Source organism: Pantherophis guttatus, chromosome 4, assembly GCF_059756535.1.
Source record: "Pantherophis guttatus breed Tessera chromosome 4, ASM5975653v1, whole genome shotgun sequence".
Lineage (NCBI taxonomy): Eukaryota > Metazoa > Chordata > Lepidosauria > Squamata > Colubridae > Pantherophis > Pantherophis guttatus.
Window position 1 is genome coordinate 158,558,966 of NC_142066.1, and position 14,689 is coordinate 158,573,654.

Genomic DNA, 14,689 nt, shown 5'->3' on the forward strand with positions numbered 1-14,689 from the left:
GCCCAGCCCTCTTAAAAACACACTGGCTGCGGGATTCTGGGAGTTGAAGTTCTCTCTTATAAAAGCACGCTGACTGGGAATTCTAGGAGTTGGAGTCCGCCCCCTTAAAGCGCCGTGGCTGGGGGATTCTGGGAGTTGAAGTGCACCAATCTTAAAGCGGCCAAGATTGAAAACCATTGTCTGACCCAAAATATAAGTATGGAACCTCCATAGTCACAATTCGTGACAATGAATGGGAGGCAGCCTTTGGGGAGAATCATTTTAGCATCCTGGCGGAGATGTTTCAGGTTAAATTCATGCCCTGAGCAGAAAGGGTTGGACTAGATGGCCTCAGGGAAGCCTTGGAATGCTAGCATTGTACGAGTCGAAACTCTTTTAGGTTGGCTGGCATTGGCTGGCCTGGGAGAATTCAGGGTTGAAGGATATTCCTGGTTTGGTTCTGAATATTTTAACCTATTTTGCTTTCAGCTTCTAGCTGTGAGGCTAAGTTGAGCTGGGAGAAGGGACTGCTGGTTGCCAAGCTAATTTGCTCTAGGAGTGAAGAGCTTGGCCTAGAAACCAGGAGGCTGGGAGTTCTAGTTCCTTCAAAGACAGGAAAGCCAGTTGGGTGACGTTTAGGCCAATCACCAGGAGACGGCGAGTTCTAGTCCTGACACAGACATGAAATCCTTCTTGGTGACTTTTAGGCCAATCACCAGGCGATGGTGAGTTCTAGTCCCGCTTTAACCACCAAAGCTAGCTGGGTGTCTTTGAACCAACCACCAGGAGATTGTGGAGTTCTAGTTTCACTTGAGGCATGAAAGCCGGCTGGTCACTTTGGACCAATCATCAGGTGGCAGTGAGTTGAGTCCTACCCCAGGCCCACAAGCCAGTTTGGGGGGGGGTAACATTGACCACTTCCTCTCTCTCAGCCTGACCCACCTCACAGGGTTGTTGTTGTGAGGGAAATAGGAGGAAGAAGAAATGTTATGTATATCCGCCACCTTTGAGTTCCTTGTAAAGTATTAAAGTTGGGATTAAATATATATATATATATATAAATATCTAATAAATTATCTAAGAAATAAAAGAATGTGTTTTGCAAGATGGTTTGGGCACAATCTTGGGGCTACCATTTGCCCCGAAGACTCCACCGCACCGCGTCCACTTTTCCTGGATAGACATCTATCCAGACAGATACAATCAAGTTGCTAGTCCTCAGTACGTCCCAGTGATGTTGTTGTTGTTAGTTGCGAAGTCGTGTCTGACCTATCGTGACCCCATGGACAATGTTCCTCCAGGCCTTTCTGTCCTCTACCATCCCTCATTCACCTCATTCTCTGCCGTCCCCTCCTTCTTTTTCCCTCCATCGTTCCCAGCATTAGGCTCTTCTCCAGGGAGTCCTTCCTTCTCATTAGGTGGCCAAAGTCTTTGAGTTTCCTCTTCAGGATCTGGGCTTCTAAAGAGCAGTCAGGGTTGATCTCCTCTGGGACTGACCGGTTGGATGGCCTTGCAGTCCAAGGGACTCGCAGGAGTCTTTTCCAGCACCAGAGTTCAAGTTCCTCAGTTCTTTGGCGCTCGGCCTTCCTTATGGTCCAACTTTCACAGCCATCCATTGCAAGTGGGAAAACCATCGCCTTGACTATACGCACTTTTGTTGGCAGGGTGATGTCTCTGCTTTTTAGTATGCTGTCTAGATTTGCCATAGCTTTCCTCCCCAGAAACAAGTGTCTTTTAATTTCTTGGCTGCAGTCCCCATCTGCAGTGATCTTGGAGCCCAGGAAAATAAAATCTGTCACTACCTCCATTTTTCCCCCATCTATTTGCCAGGAATTGAGAGGGCCGGATGCCATGATCTTAGTTTTCTTAATGTTGAGTTTCAAGCCAACTTTTGCATTTTCCTTCTTCACCCGCATCAAGAGGCTCTTTAGTTCCTCTTCGCTTTCTGCCATTAGAGTGGTAATTAACCAATCACGTTCGACCTGCTGTCGAATTCTTCCTTCGAATGGATGGATGCCTTGAGGGTTCCCGAAGATATACGCACCGGGGGTGGGGTGGGGTTTAACTTTTCATTTTATTTTCCTAAAATAGAGCGTCCCAACCCTAATTTTTTTGGGGGGGGGGAACGGACTTTGGTGTGATTCTTGGCAGCTTTGGACTGGCAGAAGTTCAACAGGGAAAACCCCTTTGGGGTGACCGTAGGACCCTGGAATGACCAATGCGCTAATTTTTTTTAAAGAAACTCTGGTAGGAAAACATCACCCATCATCCACAGCAGAGACATGGGAAGGCGGACTTGCTGGAAATGAGCCAGGGGATTCCCAAGACCCCCTCCCATATCAATTTTTCCTTGAAAGCCCACTCCCCAAATGGAAGAAACACAGAAAACCGACGGCAAAAGACTCTAATGGTCCATCATTTTGATTCATTGTTTTCTTTTTTAGTTTATTTAATTATTATTTATATTTTTTCCCCTATTTCTTGGATGATTGACGTTTGTTTATCCTGAGCGGGTTTTAAACTCAGGGAGGATTGAGCCACGACGTGCTGGAATTTCCGCCGTTCCGTCAGCGAATTTGTCAATGTATGAGAATTCATGAATTGGAATAGACATGGTAACAGGTCAGCCAATGGGGACTGTTTGGTGACCCAGATGGCTCGGAGCCTGGGCGTGGCTTAGCTTGACTGATTTGTATATAAGAGTTGCTTTGTCTTTGCGATATAACCTCTGTATATATAGCTTCTGTGTTTCTGTCTTCTGAGTTCTGCTTTCTGCTGCATGGGTATTGTATTGCATCATGCTTTATATTATTGTATATACAGAAGTTTCTCATATAAATGAATACTGCTGAATTATTTACTTGTGTGCTGGTTGGAGTGCGGCAAACTCTTAACAGGTTATAGGCCCAGAGCACACCAAGCACACACTAAGACTGAACTGTAATTAAGCTGAAGGACAACCTGCATTATAAGTAAAAGAGAACAAAACTGAGAAGGCTTGCAAGATAGCTGTTGATTTCATGGAGAATTCTCTGCCTCGAATTGGACAGAAGAATTATATTATTTGGGCTGCAAAAATAGAATGCTTCATGAGGGCTGAGGAGCTCTGGGATATTGTTGTTAATCCATCCCAGAGGCCATTACCAACAGCAGATCAAAGGCAGCATGATAAGGCACTGGCCTACATCATCTTAAGTTTAGAAGATGAACAATTCCTGAATGTAGCTAATTTAAAGACTGCAAAGGAGGTCTGGCTGAAATTAAGCAGTGCGTATGTAAGTGCATCAGCATGCAATATTGTGCAATTATCGAGACAATTGTACAGAGCCCGGCTAGAGCCACATGAGACTGTGGAGAAGCATTTGGTGAAAATGCAAACTTTATTTATTGAGTTGGAACAGTGTGACATGCAGATTCCTGTATCTCAGAAGGTGCTGTTGGTGTAAATAGTCTTGATGAAACATGGGACATTGTTTCAGTTGTTTTTGAGTGCAAACCAGAATAGGACTTATGAATGGAAGCCCTTAAAGAACAAACGCCATTTTAGAAAAAGCCACGAGGAGGTATTCCTGAAGTGGGGGCCGAAGGAGCAGAGAAAGAAAAGCAACAGACAGGATGTCTGCAAAGACCAGAGTATCAGAAGAGATCGGATTACACCCAGCAAAGATTTTCTACAAAGACAGAACAGCAACAGCAAAGGCGATGCTTCATCTGTAATGATAAGACTCATTTAAAGAAAGACTGTTTGCAAAGAAAAACAACAACAGATGGACAAGTTGCTATTGCAAAAGTTAGCTATTGTAATAGCAGAGACAAATGGTTAATAGACAGTGGGGCTACTGAAACAATTGTTAATAATTCTAAATTGCTTTTCAGAATGGATCCAGCTGGAGGAGATGCAGTAGCCTTAGCAAATGTCCAGAAGGCTAAAGTCACTGGAAAAGTCAATGTGGTGATTCCATGTCTGAAAGAAACATTTAGCAACATATTGTGGAATATATTGTGTGTGCTTGAAATGGACCATAATTTACTGAGTGTCTCCAGTCTAGACCAAAAAGGGTTTGAGACCACATTTGCAAATGGGAGGTGTCTCATAAAGAGAAATGGGAATCTATGTGCATAGGGCATAAAACAGGATAATCTTTATGTGTGTTGCAGGGACAAAAGGTTCAATGTGCCCAAACATTTGGAAATGTGGCACAACATGATTCATGTGTTCATCTCTTGCACAGAAAGCTTGACCATGCCAACTTCAGAGTTTTGCAAAAGATGCAACAGTTTGGAGAAGGGTTAAATTTAAAAGGGTGTAAGGCGTACTTGGACTGTGCAGTATGTAAATCATCAAAGTCCAAGGCATTCCCTGTAAGCAGGAGTAGCATAAGGCAGACCAACAACAGCTCTAGAGCTGGTACATGCAGATTTGGTTGGGCCAATGCAAACCGGTTTGGGAGGAGCAAAGTATGCTCTGATCATTGTAGATGACTAAAGCGGGTTTGGGTTCTGCTATTTACTAAAGAGTAAAATAGAGGTGCTAGAGAAATTTAAGCAATGGGTAAGCTTCGTAGATATAAACAGCAGGTATATCAGCTGCAAGTTCAGAATTAATGTCAGCAAGTTTTCAGCAGTGGTTGGGACAGTTAGGTATAAAACACAGATGCACAAATCCGTACACAGCAGCTGAGAATGGCGTGGTTGAGAGACAGAATGGTATCTTACAAACCATGAAGGAATCACTGCTGGAGGATTCTGGTCTGAGCAGGTCATGGTGAAGCCATGTTGACAGCTAATTATTTAACCAATAGGCTGTGGAGTTCCTCTATTAATGATACTCTACATGCAGTGCTATATGGGAGAAAGTCATCTCTGGCACATTTAAGGGTTTTTGGAAGCAATGCATGAGTGCATATTCCACAGGCAATTAGGAGAAAGGGACAACCAAAGGCTGGAAAGCTCAGGTTTACGGGCTATGAGCCTGGCTCAAAGAGCTATTGTTTTAGCGATGGGAGCAAAAGAATAGTGATTTCCAGGTCTGCTAGCTTTGCAGAGCAAAATTGGAACAGAATTGATGCCAATCTTTGGAATGATTCACTAAGTGATGGTGACCCACTTAGTGATTGTAACTCACTTAGTGATGGTGTCAGCGTTCAGGGAGGAGAAACTGAAAAAGAGCAGGAAAAGGAGTTGATGATGACTCGGATATGAAGCAAGAGAGGGTTGAAACACAAAAGCAGTCAATGCCACGCAGGTCAGAGCGATGGAACATGGAAATTCCACCTGACAGATATTCTGTGCTGGTAAAGTTAAAGTGTGTAGTGTATGGTATGAGCCAAGAAACTATAAGGAAGTATTGGCATTACCTAAAATTGAACAAATAAAGTGTAAAGAAGCCATGGACAAAGAAATGAAATCCATGGATGAACATAAAGGGTGGCACAGGGTGGCAAAGTTGTAGGATGCAAGTGGGTATACAAGAAGAAAGTACTGTCCAATAATGAGGTACAATATAAAGCAGGGTTAGTGGCACAAGATTTTTCACAGATGAAAAATGTGCAGTATGATGCACACCAACTGTAAAGAGTATAAGCATCAGGATGGCACTAGCATGGGCAGTGGCACCTGGCCATAAAATTTGGCATTTTGACATAACCACAGCATTCCTCAATGCAAATTAGAGGAAGAAATTTACATGATTCAAGCCCCAGGGTAGGAAAGTAAAAGGCCTAACACGGTGTCTAAATTGAAGAAGGCCATTTATGGGCTGAAACAGTCAGCCAGGAAGTGGAATATCTGTTTAGATACAGCATTGAAGGGTCCTGGGTTCAAGAATTGCAAGATTGCTGGTTGCATATATACTGAAAAGCTACAAGGTGGGGATTGTCAATTATTAGCATTTGTGGATGATCTCTGTTTCATTGCAAAAGATTTGTCACAGGTAAAAGAATTTGCTAATCAATTAGAGAAAAAAATTGAATTAAAAGATTTGGGAGAAATAAAAAAACTATCTTGGTGTAGAAATACAAAAAAACTGAGAAAGGTGGTTTTGTTCTCAGTCAAAGAAGGAAAACTGAACAGTTGTTGGAAAATTATAACATGAAAGATTGTAATTTTGCTCCAACACCTATGAGCATAGATTTTCATAACTATTTGGGTGAGAACAAAAGTGAAGCCTGTGATCAAGAGATATATCAGTCAGCAATAGGGAGCCTGTTATATTTGTCACAGTGGTCCAGACCAGACATAACTTGTGCAGTAAGCATCTTAAATCTGTTTACTGCTGCACCAACGCAATTGCATCAGATGGCTGTAAAAAGGATTCTTGGGTATTTGAAGGGAACTCTGAATTTGGGTCTTCAAATACAGGATTCTGGAGAATTGAAATTGAAATGTTATGTTGACAGTGATTATGCCAATGATGTAAAAACCAGAAGGTCCAATTCTGGGATTGTGGTATCGTTTGGAGGGGCTTAAATAGGTTGGAAGTCCAGAAAACAAACAACAGTAGCCATTTCTATGGCGGAGGCAGAATTTATTGTTCTGTCTGAACTCTGTTCAGAGGTAACCCGGTACGTACAGCTGTTAAGGGATTTAAATGTAAAAGTAAATGAAGCTGTAACGGTGTTTGAGGATAATGCTGCTTGCATTAAAATGGTAACAGGTGACAGAGTAAAGCATGTGGATATTAAATATTGTAATGTACGAGAAGCCATCAAATGTAAACTAATTAGCTTGCTTCACTGTTCTTCAGAGGACAATTTGGCAGATATAATGACCAAGCCATTGAAGTCCATTGCACCATGGGAAGAATATTAAGTTATTCGGTTTTATGTCTATTCCAGTCATGAAGGGAGGAGTGTCAGTGTATGAGAGTTCATGAATTGGAATAGACATGGTGACAGGTTAGCCAATGGGGACTGGTGACGCAGATGGCTTGGAGCCTGGCGTGGCTTAGCTTGACTGATTTGTATATAAGAGTTGCTTTGTCCTTCCAATATAGCCTCTGCATTATATAGTGTCTGTGATTATATTGATTCTGTGCTTCTGGATTCCGTGGTTCTGGCTTCTGCTGCATGAGTATTGTATACATGCATCATGCTTTATATTATTGTACATAAAGAAGTTTCTTATATAAATGAATCCTGCTGAATTATTTACTCGTGTGCTGGTTGGATTGCTGCAAACTAACAGAATTTCTAGGCAGTCCTCAACTTACATCCACCAATGAGTCCCCAAGTTTCCATTGCTAAGCAAGATGGTTGAGGGTTGCCCCATTTACAACCATTTTTGGCTAGGGGGTTAAGTGAATTGGGCTTCCCAATTGCCAGACATTTACAAAAGAGGATTGCTTGATCCCGGGATACTGCAACTGTCATAAATGTGAGTCCTTTGTCGAGCATCGGAAATTCCATCTGGTGACTGTGGAGATGCTGCAATGTTCGTTAAGTGTGACAAATGGTCATAATAATCCAGGTCTTCATTTCAGCGACCTCAGAAGGACAGAAGGCTGACATTGGTTAAGTGAGTTTGCCCCTATTTTATTACCTTTCTTCCCCCAGTTGTTAAGTGAATCACTGCAGTTGATTAATTAGCAGCCCCTATGTTAAATGAATCTGGCTTCTCCCTTGACTTTGCTCGTCAAAAGGTCGCAAAAGGGGATCATGTGAGTTTGGGACACAGCAATGGTCGTAAGTCTGAAGCACTGGCCGAGGGTCCAAATTTTGGTCACATGGTCATGAGGATCCTACAAAAATGGCCGTAAGTCGCTTTTTCAGTGCTATTGTAATGTTGAACGGTCACTAAATGGACAGTCATAAATCGAGGACTGCCTGTATTTAAATTTAGAAGCTGGAGCTGTGGAGCCAGAAATGCACCGTTATAGTTGATCGGTGGGTGAGTGCTGGCTCCTGCCTGAGGCAATCTGCACTGTGATTGGTAGTTTTGGGCGTGGAGGGAGAGTTCCCCTTTTTTCCCACCTTTTTTCTTCTGTCTCCCCTGTGCATTCTGTTATTTACCTCACGACGCTCCTGTTTGCCTGACTATTTTGTTTGTGGTAAACATAGATGTCAAATACATTTATTTATACAAAACGACAAGTTCATGTCAGCTTCTCTGACTCCATTTGGACACCCGCTGCACAATTCCTTTACACCAATGTGCCAATGATCCGCTCCCTGGCTGCCTGAATGGGAAACAGATTTTACCTTGTCCACATTCCTTTGCAAGGTTTTTCTTCTCGTGGGCAATATACCTCCCGACTGCCCTATGTAGTTGATCGGTTGGTGAGTGCTGGCTCCTGCCTGAGACAATCTGCACTGTGATTGGTCGCTTTGGGGGTGGAGGAGGAGTTCCTCTTTTTTCCTGCCTTTTTTCTTCTGTTCTGCACTGTGCACTCTGTTGTTTACCTCATGATTTACCTCATGATTTACCTCATGACACTACTGTTTGCCTGCCTATCTTGCTTGCGGTAAACATAGAAGTCAAATACATTTATTTATCATAAAATGACAAGTTCATGTCAGCATTTCTGACTCCATTTGAACACCGGCTGCGCAATTCCCTCACACGGATCTTCCAAATTATCCGCTCTTTGGCTGCCTCAACGGGCAACAGATTTCACCACGTCCACGTTCCTTTGCAAAATTTTTCTTCTCATGGGCAATATACATCCCGGATGCCCTGTAAAACCTGGGAAGACAGCCACACCCTCTTCAAAGATGGTGGAGATCCCTGGTGCTGCTTCCCACCTTGCATCAAACCATAGTTCATTTGAACCATCAGTTCTGATTGTGGCTTGGAGGTGTCACCTGGTTCCTCAGTTTCAAACTAAGGGAGTTAGAAGGCTCCTAAACAGGTTCAATTATTTACAGCCATGTTTCTCAGCCTTGGCAATTTGGGAGGGAAGGGAGAAGAAAGGGAAAAAAGGGAAGGAAGGAATCAACCAATCAATCACAATAGAGCTGGAAGGGACTTTGGAGGTCTTCTAGTCTGTTATTCTGTATGGGACTCCTGCTTGAGCAGAGGGTTGGACTAGATGACCCCAGCCACTTTCAACTTGCTAAGAATGAGAAACAGCTGGATGGACAGCTGGATGGATGAATTGGAAAAATGGATGGATGGGAAAGAGAGAGGGAGGAAGAAAAAACGGTGCTTCTCAACATGCTGGCTGGGGAATTGTAGGCGCTGAAGTCCACCCACCTTCAAGATGCAAAGGATGAGAAACAGCTAGATGGGCAGATAGGCGAATGGATGGAAGGAAGGAAGGAAGGAAGGAAGGAAGGAAGGAAGGATGGATGGAGAGAAAGAGACCAGAGCTTCTCAACATCCTGACTGAGGCATGCTGGGAGTTGAAGTCCACCCACCTTCAGTTGCCAAACTTAAGAATTACCCTCCCGGAGGCCGTGAAGCTCTGGATGGGGGAAGGAAACCATTTCAATTCGATCCCGGCTGTGAGGTGTTTGTCCTGCCCCACCTTACCCCCAAAATCTGGGTACTCTTTTCCCCAAACACCCCAGGAGCCTCCCTCCCCCTTGATGAAAAGAGAGAGCTTCTGATTAGGCAGAACTTGGAGCTGCCTTCAATCCCTGTCCGTTTCCTCTTGAGCGAAAGTGAAAGTAACAGTGAAAGTGAAAGTGAAAGTGAGCAGCCAGGCTGGAGAAAGATTACTCCGGCAGCTTTCTAGCCCAGCCTGGATTCAATAAATCCAGGTAAGGTAAGGGGACTCAGGAGTAAGGGGGTGGGGGGAGAGACAGAGGACCAGTGGGAGAGAGAGAGAGAGGGAGAGGGAGGGAGGGAGGGAGGGAGGACCAGCGGGAGAGGGGAGACTTCCTGAAAGGTGGGGGAAGGAGTCTTGTGCAGTCACACCTCGTACCCCACAGTAGGAGGGGGGCATTGCAGAGCTCCTGCGGTCGTAAACATCCCTCCCCCACCCACCAATCCCCTTCTGCAGGCTCCAGTGTTAACCCAGGCACCCACTCTGGCTCCTCTGCCTCCTCTAAACCACAACATGTACTCACTTTGCAAAGATCTAGAGAGCCTTCACTTTCTTGGCCCTGTTTTGGTGCTTCAGGCCTTTGGTGTATATGCAGAGAACAGAGGCCTGAAGAACCACAACGGTGATGTCCCTGGCAAATTCTTTTTGCTGCAGAAACACTTCGGTTCTTAATATTAATACTTAATAAGTATTAATATTAGGTGTATACTACAGGCCAGCCAACTGAGCAGATGAACGTTATGCTAAACATCCCACTATAGTAATGGGGGACTTTTAACTACCCTAATATCAACTGGGAGACAAATCTTGCAGCAAGTGAGAGATTAGACAGGCTCCTGCCGAAAGGACTAGGACACAGGTGTCGTACTCACCGCATCACGTGACTGGGCAGCTCGCTCAGCCTTCAAAATAAGCACAACACGAAAGGTTTCCCTCCTAGGAAATAAGCCCAATCAACGCCTCTCTCTCTCCACCAAAACAGGCTGGCCTGTCTTTTCAAGCGCAGCCTCTCTTCCAAACGATCCTGTGTATAAGATGAGCAATGCGCACCGAACTGATCCGGAGGAGGAGGAGGACTTGAGCTACCTGAGCAGGTGTGAGACATCAGTTTGGTGCAACTGCGCACAGTACAAGCAGAGCCCTGACCGGAGTGTGGGAATGTCCAGCGACCGATCGAGATTCACGATCTCAAAAGGGTAAAAGCAATCAGGCAGCCGCATCACCTCCAGGCACGTCGCCACCGTTCGGGCTCTTCCCCCTCGGCCATAACTAGGGTTGAGGATGGCAAGAGTCACAACCGGACTCCCAGCAGCAACACCCCCTCCACTCGGACGAATGGAGCAGGGGGCGGGTTCTACTTTACTATCGGTTCGCAATGGGAGCACGCTTGCGCTTCTGCACATGTGCAGATCGTCAATTATGACGTCCATGTGGGTGGGCAGAGCATCCTGCTGCTTTTACTACCAGTTCTAAAGAATCAGACAGAACCGGGAGTAACTCACCACTGGAATGGAGCCCGGGCACCTTCCTCCTCACTTTCACCGGCAGCCTCTCGTAAGAGAAAGGGTGGACCCAGTAGACATGTGTAAAAGGACCAGTTGATGAACTTAAAGAGTGGAAAGTGGTTCCTGGAGAAGACCCACCGAGAATAAACATTACCAAAAGCTGATGTGGTTATTGGGATATGAAGGGGTTTTGTTGGTGATTTTTCTCATTGCAGGAGGACCAACGTTTTGATTCCTCCTGCCTGAGTGGTGTTATTCCTGTTATTCCACCTGAAGGTCCCAAGCGAAGCTGTGGAGTTTTGCACCCTGCAGGATGTGTTGGTTCTGTGATTGTGACTGTATCGCTGAATGTTCTTGTTGGTACCATGGTTGTGATTGTAGACCAGTGTGTGGTTGTGAAAAACCTTGTGATATAGTAATAGTGGAAGACCGGGTAGATTCAATGTGTGAGAATTGGGGCACTTAATCTGGTCAACCTGACTTGAACACAGCAGTCCCGGGAGATAGTGACATCATAATCCCTGAAGATACAGGATGTTTCGATTTAATTTTCTTATGGGTAGAACTAATAGGCGGAGAATATAATGCAATGCTTAATCTGAAAAACCATATATTACAAGCAAGGGTCTTTTCTTCGCTTAATGTAACCTTCCACTCTGGAGTTAACATGACACCATCCAGTAACCCATTAGAAAATGCCACCAAAACCACAGGTGAAATCCAGCAGGTTCTGGTGAACCGGTAGCGGAAATTTTGAGCAGTTCGTAGAACCAGCAAATACCAACTCTGGCTGGCCCCAGAATGGAGTGGGAATGGAGATTTTGCAGTAGCCTTCCCCCGGAGTTGGGGTGGGAATGGAGATTTTGCAGTAACCTGCCCCTGCCCCTGCCACGCCCACAGAACCGGTAGTAAAAAAATTTAGATTTCACCACTGACCTAGACTGAGTGGGTTATGGACGGATGTGGCTAATGAAATTCCTAACTGGCATGCTACAGATGGCTTACATTGGATATGTGGAAAGTTTGCCTATGTTCGGTTGCCGAGCTGTTGGTATGGAGCATGTGTTTTTTCCCCCTCCTACTGTCCGTACAGCAAGGTTACAGCCTTGGTGTACCTGTTCATGTGGAAGCAGGCCACAAATCTACAACGAGTGGCCTCCAGAATCCAGGTATACGGACCAGCCACCTGGGCAGAAGATGGAATGTGTGGTTATAGAACTCCCGTTTATATGTTGAATAGACTTACAAGGTTACAGGCTACGCTTGAAATAAGAACTAATGAAACTGCTACTGCTTTAACTTTAATGGCTAAATAGCAGAATGTCAGGCGTGCCTCCGTTCAAAACCCAGGAAAGAAAAACCCCATGTTTGCAGAGAAAGGTATTTTTACTGAGCATGAACTGAATGCAACGAAAGGAAAGCAAAGTCTGAGTCAACAGGCGTGAAAATTACATATTGGAAGCATCCCCCAAACCCCTCCCTCCCTCCCCAAGGACCCTGGCTGAGCCTTGATGGTACAGTGGTCTAAGGCACCCTGTTATTAAGACCAGCTGCCTGCAATTACTGCAGGGTTCGAATCTCTCCAAGGCTCAAGGTTGACTCAGCCTTCCATCCTTTCAAAGGTAGGTGAAATGAGGACCCAGTTTGTGGGGGCAATAAGCTGACTTTGTATAAAATATACAAAAGGATGAAGGCTATCGCTTAACGCATTGTAAGCCACCCTGAGTCTCCGGAGAAGGGCAGCATATAAATCAAATTAAAAAAAAAAATGTCCAACCCCCAGCCCCCCATGGTGTCATGTGAGGTGCATCTTCAGGTGGCCCCATCCATTAGTATAGACTTGCATTACACTTTTTGTCAGAAACAGAGGGAGGTGTGTGTTGAAACTTTAATCTCACAAATTGTGGCTTACAGATAGAGATGGTCCAGAAGAAGTTATGGAGGAGATTGCTGCCAGGATGCCAGTGCAGACTTGGACTGGGGCAGTTGGCTTCAACTGGTTTGACAGTATCTTCTCCCACTGGAAAAGGATTGGGTCTCTAGTGTTTCTAGCCTTTGGAGACCTCCTTCTCCTCCCGTTTCATCCCTATGATCCGGCATATGGTTGCATCTCCCATCACTGGGATGGCCTCCTCAGTGTCCACTGACACACCCACCTACCCAGGGGTGAAATGCTCCCGGTTCGGACCGGATTGGGCGATCCAGTAGCGATTGTGGCACGTGGTTCGGAGAACCGGTAGCGATGGCGGTGCGAGGCTCCGTCCACCCTCCCGAGTGTCATTACTTCCTGGTTTAAAATGTGTTTTTTACCCTCTGCACATGCGCAGAGAATGACTTAAAGAGAATAAGGGGGAGTTGGGGGGGCTTCTTAGGCGTGGCGTGCATTAAGGGGTATAAAATGTATAGCTTGAAGACTCCTTTTTGCGCTCTTTGAACTCAATCCGTTTGGGAAGAGTCTAAGAGGCCACGCTTGAAACCGCTTTTCTTTTTCTCTTTTTCATGTTTTTCTCCGATAAATCTTTGATTTTGTTAACCAGACTTGTCTTCGAGTTGTGAGTATCAAAATTGGGGGTTTTAAATCTCACACTATGGTTAGGAATCATTTGTTAGGAATTCATTCTGCAAGAGAGTTGTATCCTTTTCTATCTGGTTTCGCGCTTCTGTCATTTGCTTCGGAGCTAGTTGGAGACAGTTCCCAGGAACATCCTGCTCCATAGATAAGGGGGGGGGGAGAGCTGCCTAGGAGCACAAAGAGACAAGGACAAGGGATGCTCTGTAAGATAGCAAAGCATGGACAGAGACAGAGGCCTGAAGAAAGAAGGCTTTAATGATAACGTTGGCGACGAACCTTTGTCTGATTGGATAAACTTTGTTTGTATTGGGGTAAATGTATATAATACTCTGAGCCACTCTTGCAGGGTGTGACTATTCCTTACATGCATTTTGTCTGTATTGGGGATATCGTATTCACCAGGGGTGAAATGCTCCTGGTTCAGACCGGATCGCCCGGATGGAGGCAGATGGTTCGGAGAACCGGTAGCAAAAATCCCTGCCCCCCCCACCATGCCTAGCTGAGCCGCACAATCATCAGAGGCTTTTTTTTTTTACTTTTAAAATTATTTTTTCTACAACCTCTTCCGCCGAAAAAATGCTTTTAAAAGTAAAAAAAAAAAAAAAGCCTCTGATGATCACGGGGCTCAACTGGGATCCTCAAAGGGTTTTAAAAGAAAAAAAACCCCATTTTTTCTTTTAAATGCCTCTGACGATCCAAGCTAAGACGATCCAAGATAAGAGCCTTGGTAGTACAAGGGTTTAAGGCACCCTGTTATTAAGCTGCTTAAGACCAGCTGCCTGCAATTACTGCAGGGTTCGAATCTCGCCAAGGCTCAAGGTTGACTCAGCCTTCCATCCTTTCTAAGGTAGGTGAAATGAGGACCCAGTTTGTGGGGGAAATAAGCTGACTTTGTATAAAATATACAAAAGAATGAAGGCTATTGCTGAGCACATTGTAAGCCGCCCTGAGTCTTCGGAGAAGGGCGGCATATAAATTAAATTTAAAAAAAAAAAAAAAGCTGAGTTGCCTGATCGGCAGAGGCTTTTTAAAAAACCCTCTGCCGATCAGGCAACTCAGCTGGGATCGTCAGAGCCTTTTGAAAGCATTTTTTTACAACCTCTTCGCCGAAAAGGTTATAGAAAAAATGGTTTTAAAAGTAAAGAA